At 36.5% G+C, this 21848-nt stretch overlaps 1 long non-coding RNA gene across 2 annotated transcripts in view; it reads left to right on the top strand.

Annotated features, from left to right (window-relative positions):
- Positions 1–10736, top strand: part of LOC107730093 (uncharacterized) — a 21687-nt gene extending 10951 nt beyond the window's left edge. For both annotated transcript variants that reach the window (XR_001638654.1, XR_001638655.1), the window contains one exon: positions 10665–10736. This is a non-coding gene — a long non-coding RNA (uncharacterized LOC107730093). The remainder of the gene's footprint in view (positions 1–10664) is intronic.
- The last annotated feature ends 11112 nt before the right edge of the window (positions 10737–21848 follow it).

Genomic DNA, 21848 nt, shown 5'->3' on the forward strand with positions numbered 1-21848 from the left:
TTTTTCACTCATTAACTGTCAGTTAGACAACAAATCTTAAAGGGATAGTTCACCCAAAAATGAAAATTCTGTCATCATTTACTCACCCGCATGTCGTTCCAAACTTGTACGAGTTGCTTTCTTATGTTGAACATAAAATAAGATATTTTGAAGATAGCTGGTAATCAAAAAGTTGGTGGTTGCCATTGACTTCCATAGTAGGAAAAAAAATTACTATGGAAGTCAATGGCAACCACCAACTGTTTGATTACCAGCAATCTTCAAAATATCTTCTTTTATGTTTAACTTAAGAAAGCAACTCATACAGGTTTGGAACCACATGAGGGTGAGTAAATGATGACAGAATTTTCATTTTTGGGTGAACTATCCCTTTAAGATATTGTTGGTTATTCAGTGTTTCTATAAGAAAAAAACGAACAATAATACTGATACGAGAATAATAACAATAATACTTCAAATTCTACTACTAATAACAAAATAAAACTCACTAAGGATTAATGAGCTGCTGGGCTCATGAATATTAATCACGCTGTCAGCTGATTTCCTGAAATCAAAACATGGACGATTATAGGTGAGCACCAGCCAATGAGATTGCCGTTTGCGCATTAGTTCAGCCCACTACCGGAGAAACTGGCATTATCTTATGGTTGTTCTTAAAAGCTGAAGAATTCCAAATGAACTCCGTTATTCTGACAGGAAAATACAACAAGGAATAGCGTTTAAATGTAGCTCGTCAATTCTGCATGGTATGTAAGACTCTCTCTCTCTCTCTCTCTCACTCTCTCTCTCTTTCTTTGCGTGTGTATGAGAAACAGTGCTCTCAGCACAGCGACAGCGAGTCGTGCATCTTCACACTAGAGTTTACAAGTCCGCCAAATACAGGTACGCTGCGCATCCATTGAGATGAATTAAAAAACAGCACATATCTCTTGATGGAGATTGAAACTCTGAAGCACTCAGTCAGAGTGAAACTATATCTGTGCTAAACTTATACTCAGTCTCCAACTCACTCACTGGTGAGTAAAATCTAAGAATTTATTAGCCAATGGCTAATGTGAGACAACATTTAGTCGCACAGAGTGAAAATTTTAAAATGCAGGAAATGGGACTAATGCTTCTGCCCTTCCATGTGCCATCGGTGTGATGGGCCAAACATTGCACATGATTGTGGCGCATTGGAGGCAGGTGGAGAAAGTTGTTTTGACAGGCCCTGTAAATCAATCCAGCACTCTGGCCAGCAGAAATTGATCCCAAAGCGGCCTGTAGTTGCAGCACCGGGTGGTAAGCTTCAGGCCTCAGGTTTGAGTTGGATACTATCAGACGGTTTCACCGCATCTAACCCTGTCGGTTTAAAGAGGCATGAAATAAACGCTTGGGTCTTGCCAGCAGGAGAGCGCCAGTGGCCGTCCACTCCACTGGACCTTTGCCGTCTGCTTTAGGAGATTGGTCGTGAGAGACTCAATCATTGATTCATCAGCGCTCTGGGACTTTAGATTTATTCATGAAACCAGCAGAAAGATCCAGTACAAAACAGATCAATTGATCTTCTCTCCGCACAACCAGAGATTCTTGGAGAGTTCATAGACTTGGGAAAAACTCGAAAAGCATTCCTAATGATGTTTAGATACTTGTTTAATTTCAAAAATATAAAAAAAAAAACAAATAAGAAAAGTCGAAATATTCAAAGAAAGAAATATCGCAAGACCTAGTAAGTTATATGCAACAAGAAAACTGATAATTGGCTGACAAGGCATTTTGATGAAGCATTTTGATTTAATTTCAGTCATTGTAGACTTTGGTTTCAATGAAAATATGTTATTATGCAAACAATGTTAATGAAATTTGAATGGTTCTTTTCAATTTCGACTGAAAAATTAGTAAAATCGCCTCTCAAGGTTCATGTGTTGTACTAAAGTCGTTTCAAACATTCCAGCGCTAATGAATTTGTTAGGAGGACAGATGCGGCGCCTGGAATCTCAGTTATGTCTCGCTGCTATGAATATGCATAATTTGACGCTGCTTGTTCCAAACAAGCATACTTCGAAATACTTCAGACATTACTGAAATAATTCCCCACAGCAAATAATGCACAATATGAGGTATTTAGTAATTATATGGCAATTATAGTTCTTCATTCAGAGACCTTAACCACTGTGGGTCATTATGGGGTCAGTGAAAGTCGTTCACTGAACCATTATAGCACCTTCAGAGATAACAGCACAAAAGGAGTCCACATGGAAAATTACATTTCAGACCTCTCATCTTCTATTTCATTACCTCGGCCCTGTGCGATGGCTGAAATTGGTTCTCTTCATTTAGGGAGCCAAATTCCTGCTTAGCTAGAACCTGAGTGGTTTATGTAATCTGTCGATAAGTGTCATCTCCCATCATGCCGTGTCACAGCCACGGGTCGCTCTCACCATGGCATTCACTTGATGCCTGCTTCCTCCTTTATCTCACTAATAAGACCATTTCCATGGTGCTGGAGACGGGCAGATAGGAACATGCAATTATTTGTTAAGGCTGCAACTGTTTCCACAGGTGACATTCCTGCCTCTTAGAAGCTGTGATAATTAGTGTTCTAACAGGCTGTGGCACACTAGACTTCTGCTTTGACAGACTTGTGACCAGAGGCAGAGATATAGGAAGCCGTTCTCACTAAAGTTAGTGGAGAGCCACTTATCTTGCACCTGTGAATGTTCTGCGCTGTTGCTTTCGCCTAGTTCAAGCTAAAAAAAAATGCGCAAAACTACGTAGTTTCAAAGTTGACTAATTTGCGGGCTGCCCAAATGACTATTTGACTTGGTTTGGTTCTGAATTTATAATTGAAATTTACTGGTTGTAGCAACTGCACGTTTTCACTTTTTAATCAGCAATCAAAAGTCAGATTACAATTTGAATTTGATATATTTCTCCTCTGCTTCCTTACAAGACCAAATTATTTGAGCTGTGCTCTCCATATTAATTTAGTAGGTCTTACTATATGTCAGCGATTTCAATTTCTTTTTCTTAAAAATGTATTTCCTAATACATTTGAAAAAAAAAATAAAAAAATCCAAATCCAGTTATTTTAATATTATGTATGTTCTGTTGTAGCATTTATTAATATTTTTAATTAGCTTTTTTTTTTTTGTATTTTTAGTTTTAATTTTTTGTTATGTGCTTTTATCATTTTCTTTATTTTTTTTTCAAATATCTATTTGGCTTTAATTTATTTTTATTTAAATTAAAAAGTTAATTAAAAAGTTTTTTTAAGTGTAATTCTTCCATGCAATATTTATATTTTATTTAAGCTTTTTCAGTTTAAGAAAAAATATTTTTGATAGTTTTAGTTCTAGTTGTCTTGAAGAGCAAAAAAGCAATACAATTTACTAATGCTGAAATTAAATGAAACCTTTTTGGAGAAAAAAAAAACGGTAGAATTTAAGACTATCAATTCTTTACATTCCTGTTTATTAAATTCCATTTAATATATTTGCATAGAACTTTTCAGAATATATATTCCAAAGCAGCTTTATCGTGATTAGTGGCTTGCAATTCCCAACTAGCATCCCACAAGAAAAAACTCCCTCGTGTTTGGGTTTGCTTGGAAGCAGCATCCACAGACTTAACATAGAAAGCGTTGCAGATTTCCACAGAATTCAAAAGCTCGCCATTGACAAAGTTCTACACATCCATTACACCTTGCATGTTCGAAAAATATTTTAGATGACTATATAATGCTTTTTCTCTACTAATAATAGTGTAGTCCTCTCAACCTCATTCAATGCATTTTTCCATATTTAAATTTCTTCTGCAGAAAATTTAAAAAGGATCCAGATCTATGTGGCTCTACTTATAAACCTTTACACAATTCCCCTGTATATTATAATTATCCAGAATAGTTTGATATAATAATGACAAGTTAATGAACATGCAAATTGGTGTTTTCAGTATTGTGAAATAATTCAAACGGCCGTAGCACATGAAGCATGATGCCTTACGAGACTTGGAGCAGAGCGCATACCACTACAAGAAGAGATGTACAAACACAAATATGCTATTGAAATGCAAATTCCCACCACAAAAGAGTAACCCCTTAAAAAGCACATTCATAAACCTTTTTTGAGATTCCTAACCGATATATGAATTAGCATAATAATTATGCTAATAATGTAATATAGTCATTATATCGCAGCAGAAAAGCATCAAATCTATGTACTCACAGTAGTTACTGTGCACATTTATACAGTACTTCACTAATAACTTGTTCACCCACACGTGACTCACTTTGCCTGGTTTTAAATAATCCAAATAATTGGACCATGCAGGCATGTGTTCACTTTAATGACAATGATGAAACGCCCCCACAGACATGTTCAAAACCTCTCATACGTTTCCTCTCTTCCGTATCCCGGGCTCTGGAGTTGTTGTGGGAGAGACTATATAATGGCATCGAGTTGTGAGGGAGGCATGTTCGGGCACATCCTGGCTCAGATCTGCTGGTGTATTATCAGCATCACACACATATAATGCAACACAAATGTGCTGACACACTTGAGCACACAGACACAAAAGCTTGCACGTATACACACACATATGCATGCATAGAGAGGTATAGAAGTAAATGAGTCTCTAATGTGTGCAGAAGGTTAACGGTGTCTGGTTTAGTGCCTCAGGCCAGTACAGGGAATTACAGCTTGATTGGCAGCTGCTGTATAATGTATGAAGAAGGAGGAAAATTACAAATAACAGTCAATCCTGTAGGAAACTGTGGGCTCGTATGATCACAATCATGATTATTCATGTCACTATACAAGTTTTGAACAACAGAATAAAAGAATATTGGATTGTTTCCTAAAGTCAGGCAATATGATGATTATAAGAAGCAGTGTTTTCATATCTAAACACAACCAGGCCTGGCCTGATACAGTTCAACACAACAAGATCTTCTGCTTCCCAGTAAAATGATAATATTCAAAAGATCTTTTTATATATCTTTTTATAAATAGTTTCACATACTTCAGCAAGATGAATACAAAAAGTAGACATTCAGATGAAAGATAATGTTGAAATGTAATTTAAAATATTTTAATATGTGATATACTTTGTTCTGTGAATTAATTTTGGGCTGGGGAACAACATTTGGTTTAAGATATTCAAAGGAAAATGAGCGAAAAGGTTTTTTCCTTTAGGTATTATGTGTAAGCGCGCCCTCTGAGCAACATGCAGGTGCTCACATTGTTTGAGCACAGAGCAGCACTTGTTTCTCCATTATAGTGTAATTTTTAATGAATCAAAATGGAGAGGCTTCCAGCTACATCCTTTTTCACTCTTGCCAAAATGCATTTGTCAAGGCTTTTTGGCTGTGTGTGTCTGTGAGCTGCTGCACCATAAGGAAATCTCACTTTGTCTGTCTTTCTGTAATCTTTGTGGTAGTTCAGTTGTTTCATTAGGTATGCAAAGTGTTTGCATTTTGCAAGTGTCAGTTTCAAGTCTATATTAAAAATGTAACTATACCAGTCACTTATTTGTATGTAGGTTTCGTCGTAACGGCTGTATGTGTGAATCAAATGAACTTCATGGTCAAAATGTGCTCTTGCTGAGGTATTAATACAGTATATACATTATACAGTATATTAATGCATCATATACATTTCAAAAGAAATATTTATTCCTTTTCATATATTTAAACTCATTTGTAGCATTAGCATACAATAAATTCCTTTTAGTGGATTTTGTTTAGAGTTATAATATTGCAATATTTATTGGTTAGACTTGCAATGGATTTTCTTGGTCCCATCTGATGAATGACTGCTTCATTATCAATTGCAGGGGAAAGGCTAAAAGATAAAATCCTGCTTTAATCATACTCCCATTTTTTTGTGCTTGTTGAAGTAATCCAATAATGCAGCGCTCTCGAACTAGGCGGAAATTATCATTATCTTTTAGGCGGCATTGATCTGGGCCTCCCATGAGAGATGTTGCATGAAATAGTGGCAGAGGTGAGTCAGTTACGATGATGAATCGAAGGCTAAATGATCATCGAGGGACTTCAGCCATGTAGCGTGATTAGGCTGTTTTTAGGCTATTGATCTTTTTTCTGTAAATGCATGTCTATTTCAAAATTGATCTGCTACAGCAAACATTGCTTGTTTTTAATTGTAAATGCAAATGTTACATTTAAAAGATACAACCCATGGCCTGATCTCTAACATTTAACCCAACTGTATGACCCAGTCCAGCAGCAGGGATCCGCTGCATCAGGTCGACTGTTTCTCTTCACTAAAGAGCGCCTGCCTATCTAGAACCAGCTACTACACTTTCCATTACCATCAAAGGCAGAATAACCTCCAATTAATCTAAGTGGAAATGTAAATTCAGAGTAGATCCATTTGGTCTGATGATAGAACTCAGAGCAATGAGTGGTTAGAAATTGCCATGGTCTAGTATTATTCTGAGCATCCATCTCGTGCAGTTTAAGCGTGGCATTCATCTTGTGCAAATTAAGTTTTAATTGTTATCACATTTTACTACCAAGGCTTAAATAATCTATTGAAAATATGGTCATTCGCTAAATGATGTGTCATTTAAAATAGACAAATGACTGTGCTTTATCAGTAGGGTTTGTAATATTATCAAAAATGCTTTATTGCGAATCTTGACCATCTGTTTTTCAAATGATCATTTTACACCCTAATTTTTCCCATATGTTATTTTAAAGGAACACGCCACTATTTTTGAAAATAGGCTCATTTTCCATCTCCCCTAGAGTTAAACAGTTGAGTTTTACCATTTTCGAATCCATTCAGCCGATCTCCGGGTCTGGCGGTAGCACTTTTAGCTGTAGCTTAGCATAGATCATTGAATCTGATTAGACCGTACCATGGGTGCAGCAGGCGGACCAGCAGTGTTTTAGCATTACTTAAAAAGTAATGTCACAAATCAGAAAATGTAATTTAACATCAATGTGAACATACAAACAAAATAATTAATGACGCTAATTTTATATCATTGTAACTTTGCTTTCCACACACTTTAAGTACTTCTTCATATACCACAGCAAAAACTATAGTTTGAGAAAGTTCAAGCATGAATAAAGGCAAGTGAACAGTCAGTAAAAAAAGAAAGAAAAAGAAAAAAAGAAATACACAATTTACAAGCATAGATAAAATAAACAGTAGTATTCAGGTACAGAAATGTAATAATTAAGTGTAAAATAACACTGCATAGTGTTCACTGTATGAATTAAATTTAGATTAATCTTTGTTATAGCTGTTTTGTTGTTTGATTAACATTTAACTCTTTTTAACGTCAAGCAATTCTCTGCTATATGCGTCGAACTAAAACGTTGACCTTTTGCAACGTTTTGATTTAAGTAGCCTATTATTAAAATGATTCAGATATCGCACGCCGTTGCGATATGCATATTGCGATATTTACATTCGCGATATTTCGATAATTTCAATATATCGTGCAGCCCTACTAAGCTGCAGCTAAAAGTGCTACCGCCAGACCCGGAGATCGGCTGAATGGATTCGAAAATGGTAAAAAACTGTTTAACTCTAGGGGAGTTTCGAAAACTATTTTCAAAAATAGTGGCGTGTTCCTTTAAATGCATGTAATGCATAACAATTCGCTACATGTTGGCAAGTTGCTGTTGGTCGCTAATAAGTATGTGACTTTGTGTCATTGTTACAGGTACTTATGTTTCCACAAATCTAAATTTGCTTACTTAGTGTTCAGTAAAATACAGTATGTACTTTTATTCTGGCCTGTGAGTATGTAGTGTAAGGGAAACAGGTCAATTTAGCTCAAAGGGAATCATTTAAGATTTTAAAGGGAACTCCACCAATATTGTAATACATTGTTTGTAATACAGCATTGGGACATACTGCCACATCATAAATTTAAATCTTGCAATCAGTCTTGTACTGTTAATGTTACATGTTAGCATCTTTCTAAATTCTCTACATTTCATTCTTACTCAACTTCTTGGTTCATATACTTGTAAAAAGTGATGAGGAAGGCTGAAGCTGCCATTGCAGTTTTTACAAATATGAACCATGGAGCCAAGTAAGAATGGAAAATTCCAAAAGTGAACCATCACTGATGCTGCCTCTTCCATTGCACAATGGTTTGTTGGCATTATTAGCTGAAAAGCATGCATGCACTGAAAAAAAATGGTGTAGAAACAATTTTCACTCAGAAATTGCTAGTAAATTTCACAAATTATTAGAAAGAAACAGCAAGTAACACCGAATTAAACAGGAAGACTGAAATAGTATTAGAAAACAGTCACACTTTATTTTAAGATCCAATTCTCGCTATTAACAAACCATTAACTACGACTTTTGGCTCAATAAACTCCTAATTTGCTGCTTATTAGTTTGTACGGTAGTTGTTAAGTTTAGGGTATTGGGATTAGGGATGTAGAATATGGTCATGCAGAATATGTACTTTATAAGCACTAATAAACAGCCATTATGTTAATAATAGGCATGCTAATAAGCAACTAGTTAATAGTGAAAATTGGACCCTATACTAAAGTGTTACCTAGAAAACATACTCAGTAGCAGTTTAGTTTAGAGAAAAAATAGCATATTGGCTGTTTGTTAGTAATTATAAAGCAAATATTTATGCCTTAATGTGCATGACCATATTTTTAATCCCTTAATCCTATCCCATACTTAAACTTTACAACTACCTTATTAACTATTAATAAGCAGCAAATTAGGAGTTTATTGAGGCAAAAGTCATAGTTAACAGTTAGTTAATAGTGAGAATTGGTCCTCAAACTAAAGTATGACCACACACTCTAATAATCTATGTTTTATTGCAACTTCAAAAAATTATATATATTACAGAGTAAAAACTAAAAGTATATAATCCACCCAATTTTGGCTTACTACTTTCAATGCACTAATACATTTTATATTGCATACTAAAGCATGGATAGCATAGAAATTGGAAAACAACATATGAAAGTCAATGTCCCTTTTAAGGAAAATCAAAGAGGCAGATATTTCCAGTCATGCAAATAAATCTCCTTGGTATTTCAAATCGGGAATAAAATTTGATTTTTATAAAAAATTATGCTACTTTAGCTCAAATCACACACACACACAAAAAATTTTTCAGGCTGGTCCAGCTAATGCTAAACTAAATCTACCCGTTAAAATGGGATTGCTCAAGTCACTTTGAAACCACACCCTCTTGTCACTGGTATTTTTCTATAGGGAAGTCAAACTCCCTCAGGCGAAACAGACGTGTTGAGACATTGGCCTTAGCTCCCTCTCTCAAGTAGGCCACGCGTGACCGAGGGATCCGTGGCAGCCATTTTTCAAGAAGGCTTTCCGTTAGCATATGGGAGCCAGCACTGCCAGGATAGCTGAAGTAAACATGTTTATCTACGCTGAACTCCTGAGCGTTCCCCTCAAACTGGCCATCTTTAAACAGTTTGTATATCTGACAGTACTGTCGGGAGGGTGGGGGAAGGGGTGGAGTGGCACACGGAGTAACGGGGAAAGTCTTTAAGAATGAAAGTCCTCGGAGGTATTGCATGTTGGATATCCTCGGTGGTTCATGTGAAGCTGGGTGGAGAATTTAACATGTTCAGAAGGAAATTGCATTCTTATGGTTTATGACCCCGGTTTATGGGGTGATTTGGAGTAGTGGCCAAAACTCAGGGCTGATAACCAGAAAATTGCTTGTTCGAGCCTTCTAAAGTCAAAACAGTATTAAAATGGACTATTTAGTTTCTTAATACATGTTCTTTCATAATATTGGCAGTTATTTTAGTATCTTCGAGATACTATTGTAGTTTTTATTATTTTGAATTATTTTTTTTCTGTTTTCATTTAAATTTTTAGTTTTGTTGTTTTTTTTGTAATTTTTTGTAGTTTTTTTATTTTATTTTGTCTATCATTTATTATTATTATTTTTTTTTTTTTTTATTTAAAATGAGAAATGTTGAGAAATGAAAAAAGTATTTTAAGTAAATAAATATTTTTTAAAATTAGTTTTTATTTTATTTCTGTTAACACTTCAAAATTCATAAAGTCATAATTCTCCATACAAAAAAAATTAAGCAATTTAAGGAGCTTAATTTTCGTATTCCCACTTTGACTGTCATTTTAATGAAAATAACAAATTCTTATTATTATTTTTTTTTATTTAAAATGAGAAATGTTGAGAAATGAAAAAAGTATTTTAAGTAAATAAATATTTTTTTAAATTAGTTTTTATTTTATTTCTGTTAACACTTCAAAATTCATAAAGTCATAATTCTCCATACAAAAAAAATTAAGCAATTTAAGGAGCTTAATTTTCGTATTCCCACTTTGACTGTCATTTTAATGAAAATAACAAATTCAGTTTTACGGTGCTATGTAGTTAAAGCTGAAGTGTGTAATTTTTTCAACGTTAAAATACTTTCCCTAATGCCGGTTTAATGTGTAGAGACAACTACGAGTAAGCCATTCACTGAATTCACCAAAGAGGGCAACCTCTTATAAACTTAGCTCTATTTTTATGAATGGTTGGAAATGTTCAGGCTCAACCAGTTCCATGAACGGAAAATGATCCTACCACCAAACAACTGTATCACCTGATATCTCAGTGACAGATATCTGTTCCAGAGAGAGAGTAACCACAACTCTGTCTTTGCTTATTGTCACTTCCAGGATTCACCCTAGTCTGCTCCAGGCTTCGGCTTGGAGGTCCCAATCGCCGCCATTGATCCCAGCAGCTGGAGTGGCAGTGAAAGCTCTGCCGAGGATATTGAGAGGATGAGTGACTCGGCAGACAAACCCATTGACAGCGATGCTGAGGGGGTGTGGAGCCCTGACATAGAGCAGAGCTTCCAGGAGGCACTGGCCATCTACCCGCCCTGTGGACGCCGCAAAATTATCCTCTCGGATGAGGGCAAGATGTATGGTAAGAACTCGGTGGCTCTTTCAGACTGTTCAAAATCAGTTTATCTGTTTCAACAGTAGAGAGAAAAATGCAAGGTGTCGATTTTGGTTTAGCTCAGTTGACAATTTATAAAATGGCAAATAACACATTGTCCTTACCAGCTGCACATGCTAAATCTCTTTAATGGTCATCTGAGGTTTTGTCTGAAGCAGTCACAACCATTGATCACAACAGTTTGTCACTTAGGATCACTTGGTTTCCAATTTTTGTCGAACTGGGCGGCCCCAGACACAGAGACATCTAGTTGGTCCAAAATCTTGCTCAATGGCTGTTTGTTAAATCAACAGTAAATCAATATTGACCCAGTTTCGTAATACATTTTCCTGGCATTGTTGGCCACAATTCAGGACATTAAAAAAAATAAAAAAAATTAAGACAGGCATAAATATTGGTATTATAATTTTACAGTAGTAATGTAAAATTATTATTATTGTTATTATATAGCCATATGATTTTTTAAAATCTCATTTTAAATCGCAATTTTATTTTTATGAGAAAAATCATTTCAATTTGATTTGAAATCAGTTTGATTTTTCAAAAAAATCTGCATATTTCATGCAGACCTAATGAGTGGTATATTGTTACAATAAAATAGACTTTTTTAAATAAGTGTTTACATATTTTATTTAATTTATTTATACAAAATAGTGTCACATTTTAACATCACAAATGAGTAATTATTACCTTATCGGTATTGGACAAAATATTATTATTATTGGTGCATGCATTGTTTCTTTCGTAATCTTTCATCAAATTGTAGTAATTTGCTTTATTTCTGAAACGACTTCAACTGATGCAACCAAGCCCTCTTATTTTTCACACCTTCAGCCGCTTTATAAGAACCAATCCATTCCTGGTGCATAAAATCAGAACTTAGATTTTTTTCTTGTTGAATATCCTGTTTCATGTCCCATTATTAAAGTAAAATGGATTGGCAACACTGTTTTCATGTTAAATATGTAGAAATATGCCATTTTTACTGTGGACAGAGATATTACTTGTCGCTGGTAACTTGTCAAGTTGCGTCTGGTTAAGACACATTGTCAGTGTCACATGACAAAGTAACAAGACAAATTCCCGACGATGTAGCCTCAGCACTCAGGGTGCTTGGACCGTCCCAGAGGTGATCGCTGGAGGTGAGAAGTGAAACGGAGGGCTCTGAGGAATCACATGAGAGTGAAGTGGTGAAGAAGATTAGAATTATTGTCAATCAGGAATCTCCGAAGTCTTGGCGGGCCTCTGCAGCAGGCTTCCCATTCGTTCGCTTGTTGTTGAATAGTAGGAGTGTAAGTAAAGCAGCATGAACTATTAGTCAGGAGCAGATGGTACTGCGGCTGTCACCAGCTGTGCCACCCCCTCCTCCTCCTCCTCTCCTGCTCCTGCCATCCTCCCCTTTTCCTCCATTCCAGGCTGGGTGATGTCATGGAAAGAGGGAATATTTTCTTTCCGCGGTGTTGGAGTCCCTCACAGCTTGTCAGTGTCAAGTGAAAGCAGAAGGCCCTCGGGGCATTCGTTTGCAGCTGTCATGTGACCCCTCCGGCCAAATGAAATGTAAAGTTTAGGAGTGGCAGCAAAGCCTCTCAAGCTGCTACTACAAAAAGCATTTCGGGCCACACTGCCACGGAAACACTCTATGCAGCCTCTTCTCTCAAACTCGCTTTCTTTCATTCATTCCCTCTGTTCAGGATTAAAGCATGAAAATAGGTTTGGCTGACCAGTTTTAAATGATCAAGTCCAAGTGCAGGATTCAGTAGTGCTCACTGATATAAAGAGGGCTTTATTTTGTAGTTTTCTGCATTATATTATATAAGTAAATGCAGAAACAACAAATTATTTACTCTACCATTCAAACGTTGGGAATCTTTAAGATTTTTCAATGTTTTTAATGAAACCCTTAAAAAAACCCTAATACTGTGAAATATTATAACTATAAAATACCTGGTTTCTTTGATGGCAAATCTGAATTATCCTTCAGAAATCATTCTAATATGCTGATTTAGTTCTCAAGAAATATTTCTTTGGTAACACTTTATTTTAAGGACCAATTCTCACTATGATCTAGTTGCATATTAGCATGCATATTACTAGCATATTGGATGTTTAATAGTACGTATAAAGCACATATTAATGCCTTATTCTGCATATTTTAGATCCCTTTATCCTACCTCATAGCTAAACTTAACAGCTACCTTATAACTATTAATAAGCAGCAAATTAGGAGTTTATTGAGGCAAAAGTTGTAGTTAATAGTTGATTGGTCCCCAACCATTTCTTCTTATTAATGTTATAAAAAATGTTTTTGCTGCTTATTTTTGGAGTATGTATAAAGTAAAAAAACTTTATTTACACACACACACACACACACACACACACACATATATATGTATATATATATATATATATATATATATACATATTTGACCATTTAAATAATTAAAATGTATCTTACATCTTACATTTTTGTTGCATTAGCAGATTTGTCACTGCTTCTTTAGCATAAACCATAAAAATGAAAATAAAATTAATTACATTTTTTCAAGGTAAATGCATTAAACCGTTAATGGAACTGCATAATTCTTTGAAAAGGAATCTTAACATACAATTTTGCCTCTCACATAAAATAATATTGTTTTAAATGTAGGTATTTTTATTCAAAAAAGATAGTGATCCAGAACAGGAATTTTTGCATTCATGAACATAATTTTGTGCAGTCCCTCAAAACAATCCTGAATTTTCTATTACGGTTTGCTATCATTTGTACAGAGGAAGTAATATGTGAGCCAATACAGATCCAACAGGAAATTGTAATGAAAAAATCACCTGACCGCGTAACCAGTAGAGAGCTGGTGTGCAGCGCTGGGGTTGCTGACCTGTCTGAGAGTGCAGAGATTGACCAGAGGTCAGCTTTGGCAGCTGTTCAAGGTGTCCGGTTGCATGTTTGCTCAACAGCGAAGTCCATTGTAGCCTCAGGAGTAATGTTTCATAGTCCTCCAGACCACAGGCAGAGACAACAAGAAAACAGCACAGTGTCACGGGCCGCATTGTTACACATGTGATACGTATTACAAGCTGATGATCACATATTGTAGACAAATCAGATTTGTACACAAATCACTGACAGCAAAGTTTCAATATGCTATAAAAGCATATTGATTCAGTTACTCCTCAAATGAAGACCTCAAGATTGTTTGTTTGAGAGGTTTTTGGTTGTGCTCATAATCTGTTACAGAAGGGCTCAAATAATACCTACCAAACTGTATATTTATCGTTCTCTAGATAAGTTCAGCGCAGTACCACATGGGAGAATATTTATTATAATATTTATGTGGAAAATACTGTGCAACCGCGTGTATTTTGAGGCTTCAGAGTGCCGCGAAACGAACACTGGCATACATATAACTAGAAAATACGACGCTTTAAACCATATACTCTTCTTAGACAACATACGTAATTTTACACGTTAAACCAATACATACAAATATTTACTTACCAAATTTGTAGATTGAGAAAATTTCTAAACTTTGTGGAGAAGCTCACCAAGATGGCTGACGAACATCTTCTGTCTGCAATGGTCTCCACAAGTTCTCGCGATAAGTGATGTTGGGAACATGATATTGTTATTAAATTGATTCAACACATTTTGACAACACAAGTTGAGGGGGCAAATCTCTAGTTCAGTCTTAAACTTAAAATGTTAACAAATTCAGAAACTGCACGTTGTGTCAACTTAAAGAAATCATTGAATCAACTAAACTGCTAAATATTTTTTTACAGTGTAAACAGTTAACTGTTTATTTGGCGTTAAGTGCATTATATAAGTTGCTTTGAAATACAAGTCACAGCACTTGTCAGATGATAAAAAACGGGACTTGTATTCCGGAAAATATGGTACATGTGTATGTTTTGCCAATGTAAACCTTTTTTTTAAATTATTCGAGTGTTGTATCTAGAGTAGAGCTCTGAATGGCAGTGTTTGGGCTTTTACAAAGTTTGGCGGGACACTGAAGGCAGCAGATTGAGCGCAGAGTCGTTGTATAGTCTCGTCTTTCAGCTCTGCAGCTGTCACTGGGTCCTAGTGCCAAAGCCATCACACCGTGAACTGTGACCTGCTCACTCACTCAACCATTAACAAGAGCCGTTACAACTGTCAAAACAAGTGGATGTGTCTGTCAGTGGGGTTCCGGGACAAATTAGAGAAACAGACTTGATTGGCATTTTCGGTGAATTGAATGTGGTTAATGGGCCGTTTTTCTATACAGGGTTATTTTGACTCCTGGGTTGTTGTGCATGTCTGTTGCGGCCCATATACAAAATAGACATAACAGGCTTTACCCTTGAAATCTAGAAATTTGATCAGCTGAAATTCTTTTGTTGCCGTTCTGCAAAATTAACAACTAATAAATAATTTACATTTATTTTATGTATATGCCTAATTGCATTACACTAACATAATTTTCCAACCTTTCTGCCAACATTCCTTTATGAAAAAGGTTAGTATTTAACACTTATATTAGGTTGCTTGTCTATCTGACATGCACTTGAAGTTTTGTGACTTTTTCTCATTTAGGGTCATGAACGTACCTGGAAAGTGTTGACACTCTGACGTGTTGTAAAATGTATGTACAACATTTATATTACGCTTATGATGTTTGTGGGTCAATTTGATCCACATATTTTTACATTTTATTTGTCAGTTTTTCAACCACCCTCTGAGTGTATTTTCGTTTACACGTATGCATTTGGCAGATGCTTTTATCTGAAGAAATGTTAATTTTGTTGAGAATCGTGATCTTGGCATTACGAGCGCCTCTACTGGTTGAGCTTCAGGAAAGCACACAAAAACAGCTTTTCCACATGTCTTCTGTTTAAAATGTTAAAATAGTTACGAAATAGTTTCTATAATGTTTATAATGTTCAGCATTTATGAAAACAAGAAGTTCTTAAAATATAGTAGTTATATGCAGTATTAAAAATCATGTATTTTTTTGTAATGTGTGATAAGTATTAATGTTAAAAGTTTACTGTTTTTACCTGATTTTTGATTGTGATTTTTGATAAAATTGTATTGAATTTAATTATGACACCCTTAACCAAAATTTGAACCTAATACAGGGATTAAATTAAAAACCAAACCAGGCTGGTTTATGTTAGTTGGTGCTGGTTGGGTGATGGTCTAATTGGTGGACAATTATAACCATACTGTTAACCTGGTAATTGACCCAAGGAAGTCTTCTGGTTAAGTTTAAAAAGCCTGCACCGTAAAAAAAAAAAGAATTATATTGAGGGGGAAAAAAAAGGCAGCTGTGGTTGCCAGAATAATTCTGTAAAAATACAGTAAAACATATTTAAAAATGGTACATTTAACAGTATTGTATTGTACAATTACATTAAATTTTGGGTTAGGCAAGGCAAGGCAAGTTTATTTATATACCACATTTCATACACAATGGGAATTCAAAGTGCTTTACATAAAAGAAAAGAAAATAATTATAAAAAAAATAAACACAATAATAAAACAAGGAATTTAAAAACTTTGAAAATGATTTAAAAATTGATTTAAGAGGTTTAACATTAATTTAAAACAGTTAAGAATAGAAAATGATTATACATAAAATATAGTGCAGTCAGTTCGGTTGTTAGTTCTTTTAGAGTCCCTGTAGTTAGTAAGGAAACTTGCCATTAACCAACTAGCATTTTTTTCTGTTTCATTTTTACAGTATTTTACAATGAAATTGTAATTACAATGATTTTTGTAAAACACAACATATTCAATGATCTAGTCATCTGACAACTGACTATTGATTAGTGATGTTGAGTAGATTTTTTTCTCTTAGATTTTTTTTTTTTAATGTTTGATATTTTTATAGCAGTACTAGCAAGCTGTTTATAACTGTTAGACAATTATCATGGTAAAACATTCTCAGGAGAGTTGCAAGTGTACATTTATCCCCTTTAAACAAATCTAGGTTTCCTGATTTGTAAATTAGTTGTTTGGCCAAATCTTGAAAATATATAGTTTTTCAGTAGTGAGCACCCATTGATCTTTTTGTCTTTCTGCAAATCTTTTTTAAATTTAATGATAATCAAGTAAACCTTTCTTTTTCTTTTTTTTTTAAAGATTTATTTTTTGGCGTTTTTGCCTTTTATTGATAGGATAGTAATGAAACAGGAAGCGAAGTGGGAGAGAGGGGGAATGGGATCGGGAAAGGTCCACGAGCCGGGACTCGAACACAGGACGCCCGAAGCGCAATGGCGCTAGCCTCGTGGGCAGCACGTCGACAAGTAAACCTTTCTTAACCCTGTCAGGTCACACAAATAGGAATGGTGACCTTACAACATTGTGACTCGTGTCTAGGGATATGCCTGTATCAAATTTTCATGTTGCGATTAATTGCTAATGCTTTTATTACGGTATACGGTATTATCACGAACGTCTCTCACATGTTTCCGCCATGTGCTTCTCGTCCGCGCTTGTTTACATCAGAGTGCCCAAGCCTCTTTCACGCAGCATACAGCGGTGTTGTGCATTTTGACCAGTTTATGGGAAAAGTATTCTTAAAATGCATTCAAAATTCTGAATACTTTGTAATATATATTTATTCACGGTATTTAGAAGTGCCCACGATAACAATATCGTGCATATTTATTACCGTGATATATTGCATTACCGAATACCGGCACAAGTCTACTCGTGTCTCTGTGTTACTTTTCCATTGTGTATGACCGCTTTAATGAAATGCACTAGCTGGCAGGCCACTCTCCAGAATGCCACAGGAGCTGATGAGATCTCCTATGAGAGGTCCTCCATGCTGATGAAGCACCCTGATTGGCTGGGGATTCGGTGATTATTGTTGTTTTAGGGCAGCTTCGAACCCGACGGCATCGAGATTCACGCAGTTCTCTAATTGGTGTCCAGCAGCCTTTTGCCTCGATAAAATGACCGCCGCTCGTCTCCTGGCTCGTACGAGGAGGAGAGAAGCAGAGGCGCAGGTATTTTGGTGCAGAGAGACCCGCGGGATTGCACATACTCACTGCACATAGCTCTCTGCCAGAGACGCCGTCCTGAGTACCCTTAAGCCCTTTGTTCCCCTGGCTGAATGCAGTTAATTAGCAACAGTCACTATAGCAACTGCCTCTCACTTCAAAACAATGTCTAATTTTTGCAGCAAAGCTTATCATACTGTTTACCTGATGGGCTCTCTACCGCCCAGAGTTGTGCCGGGGCTGGCTCCCTGCCCAGCCTCAGAGGTTAATTGTGACCGTGGTGAAAAACATCACAACAGCTGCTTTGTGATGAGAGGAGCATGAAAAGGGGTGGAAGAAAGTGGCGGCACCCTTCTGCAGAAAGAAGCGAAGAAGCAGCACTTACATAATTCACCTGCTTTGCGAGCCTCCATTCAGCACGCCCTGTGTGATTACATACCCTCCGGAGTATATAAATGAACACATGACCAGATGTGAAATATGGCAAGAAATGCACAATGGGACATTCAGTTCCCAGAAATTGCATTTAATGGGTCTTATTGTGCACGCAGCGGAGCCTTAAGTCAAATTGTTAGGAATAATGCGCCATAGCACGATGCTGACTGTAATGCGTAATATGTAGAAATTCCGAGTTTCGTTTTCCAAAACTTCATCCGTGTTTCAAACAGATTTTTGAAGGGAAAAAAATGGTTTAAAAAATAAATTAAATGCATAAAGCATCAAATGATAACATTTATATCTGCCATGTTGCATGATTTTTTTATTCTAAAGAACCATGGCTGCAAAATTTGCACTGGGTAGCCTCGCCCAGACTGAAGTCTCACTGGACAGAAGTACAGTACACCATCTTAAAGGGATAGTTCACCCCAAAAAATGAAGATTCTGTCTTTATTTACTCACCCACATGTCGTTCCAAGCTTAAATGTCTTTCTTCTGTGTGGCATAAAATAACTAATTTTATGAGAAATGTCAGTGTTTGGTTACTAAAATTCTTCAAAATATCATCCTTTGTGTCATGGAACAACATGAGTGTGAGAAAATGTTGACAGATTTTTTAGGTGTACTATCCTTTTAAAGGTTTTCTTAAAGATTCTGGTCAATCCAACAGTGTCTTTGATGCAATAAATCATTTTCTAAAACAGTATTGCTTCGTTTTCTATTAAATAAAACACATATTTAAAACAAGGTGAATTAAAAAAAAATTAAGATGTATGCTCAAGTCTTAATATTTTATACAGTTTAGGTTTTCAAGTTTATTGTATTGCTTTAAGGATGTTTAGATATTTTTGCCTGAAAAGAAGGCAAAACAGCTGGGTAAGAAATAGATGCAGAATGCACTGGATTTCAGACATGCATGTTGTGAAAGTGTTCATGATATTTATTAGTATAATCAGTCAGATTATTACCATAAAGCAGTGTAAAGATCACAATGTGACTGGAGCGTGAGAATACATGAGGCTGCTGTAATTATTACTTGTGAAACGACCATCTGTCTCAGGAGCAACGAGCTGCTTTTAGTGGCAGTCGCACTTGCCGATATCAGGTTTTCGCCACCAGAGTGGTTCCCACGGTGCATCTGTTTGCTTTAAAGGTGGCAAACATTTATCATATTGTGTCATTTCAACCCCGACCAAAGGATGAAAGACATTTCCAGGGAGTGCTCTGCCACGTTATCACCCAAACGTTGGCTGGACCCATTTGCTGGAGTTACCGTCGCCATTGTGAGGCCTTTTTTGTTTGCTGTGTTATTACAGATATGCAGTGTGCTCAGCAATCTCATCAGGGCCGGACTGGCGTCTCAGACGAGCACTAAGTGGCACTTGGTTTGCAGGGCTGCCGTGGATCATTTAGGCCTAATGAGCGAGCCTGGCCTCCCCCGTGGGGCTGCCAGAGCTCTGTTCCCAGACCTGCCTCAGCGGCGGCCCGCTTCATGCTCGCACCGCTGGCGCACCCTAGCTACCCGCTGTGAGGATAATGAGGAATTCTGGGATCCGCTCAGGCCCCTGCTTCCTGCATTCGCTCAGAATGGAGTCTGGAGAACTTTAGTCTAACACACACCTCCAATATAATCCCTCGCTTTTGTTTGTACGCAATTGTAGCTTTGACACGCCGCTGTGATTTTACACCTGCAAGAAACACATTTCCGATTACAAAACGATTACATTTTACACCGGCAAAATGAGTCCGAAATACCACCAGGGTTGTTCTCATGCAGTAAACAGAGTGTGAAACCGTATTATGAAACATAATGATGATTATGTATCATTCAGTTTGGACTTTGTTTTGCTTTTGCACCATTTCTGTTCATTGAGTTAATTGTGTAATTCTGTTCAGGTGTGTGTCATTAATTAGTTTAATCTACTTGTGTATTTAAGTTGCTCTCTTTCTGGTCATTGTTGTTGAGTCTCATTGATGTTATGTGTGTTGCAAGCCCTCTCGCTGTATGGATTTACCTTCTGTGTATTTATTAAAGACTGCCCATCATCATCATGTTCGTGTGAGTTCATCATAATAGTAGTGTAACAATTAGTCTTTTTTTTTTTGATGTCTTATTTGCGTAAAAATCAGCTGAATGCTTTCACATCACGTGTTCCTGAGGGTAACAGCTGCACTGATTTTCTGTATGGATAATACAAACCAGCAAACTAGATGTGTCTTTTTCTCTGTGCCTTGTGGGATATTTTTTCATTTTGCTGAAATATTTGGAGTGGTTTTTAACAAAGCATATTGAATTGTCATTGATTGTGTGCCCTAAAATTCATATTACTGTCTTCCGTCTGACTGCAAAATTAGAGAGAGGGGCTTTGCAGACAAAAATATGCATGTGTTTGATTTGTGAAAAAACAAAAGCAGCAGCAAAATCTGTCAGATCAGAAGCTATTTAGCCATGTTTTCAGAGTGATGGATGTGGACTTTATCTTGCGCCTCCTGGTCGTGTCACACTTAACAAAGCTTAGTCTTGACGGCCTTGTTAGGGCTTGTCAGCACCTGATGTTTTGTGCCAACAATTAATGAAGAGGAATTTCTCGTTCTTTTGGACCTAGACGTTGTAAACATATGGACCTGTCAGAGAACCAATATAATTTTGTTTGTATTGACACAGGCTGGTTTTCAATGGAGGTTTCAGATTTCTTCGCTTATCTTTAGTGTTCGTGGCCAGGACGTGTCCCGGTGTTGACCTTCTGAGTTGTTTAAATGACCCTGGGGTCCCATGCTGCATGTCCCCACTGGTCAGACATTCTCCAGGCCTGCCAGGTGAAAAGAAGTGTGACCCAGAGTGCTTTGGGTTGTCTAGTCTATCCCATGCTTGGCTGGCCAAGTCTGAAAGCGAAATGCCTAAGGCATTTCATGTTTGCTATTTGTTGACCATAATGTGACATGATACTATTGACAGCTTCTCCGATTGCACAAAGAGCTTGTTTTGAACTTCAGAGAGCATGAGGGCATGTAAAATGTTGTGGTCAATTTTTAGCAATTTCATCTTTAGTGTGAAAGGAAATGACTTTGTTATTCTGAAGTATATTAGAATCAGAAGAATAAGTCTGGAATGTCAAAGAATTCACTTAAAGGGGTCATATGATGTTGCTAAAAAGAACATTATTTTGTGTATCTCTTGAACTTTAAGTTTAACGTCATACCAATTATTAAGGTATTTATAGTGTCTTGTAAAGAATGAATGTGCCATGAATGTCCTGTAAAGAATGAATGTGCCGGCTCAACAGATTTGACTGCATTTTTTGGACGTTGACTGCAGAGATTTGTGGTGATCATGTGAGCTGTCTTCACTGCTGAAGAGCAGATCCAGCAGAATCAGCCAGTGCTGAGGCTGGTCTCGTATTTCATCTCTCCAATTGGCTGCTGTTGTCTGAGTGAAACAGGACATTCTTCTCCATTTAAAGAAGCAACAG

Source organism: Sinocyclocheilus rhinocerous, unplaced genomic scaffold, assembly GCF_001515625.1.
Source record: "Sinocyclocheilus rhinocerous isolate Xijiao unplaced genomic scaffold, SAMN03320098_v1.1 scaffold878, whole genome shotgun sequence".
Taxonomy (NCBI): domain Eukaryota; kingdom Metazoa; phylum Chordata; class Actinopteri; order Cypriniformes; family Cyprinidae; genus Sinocyclocheilus; species Sinocyclocheilus rhinocerous.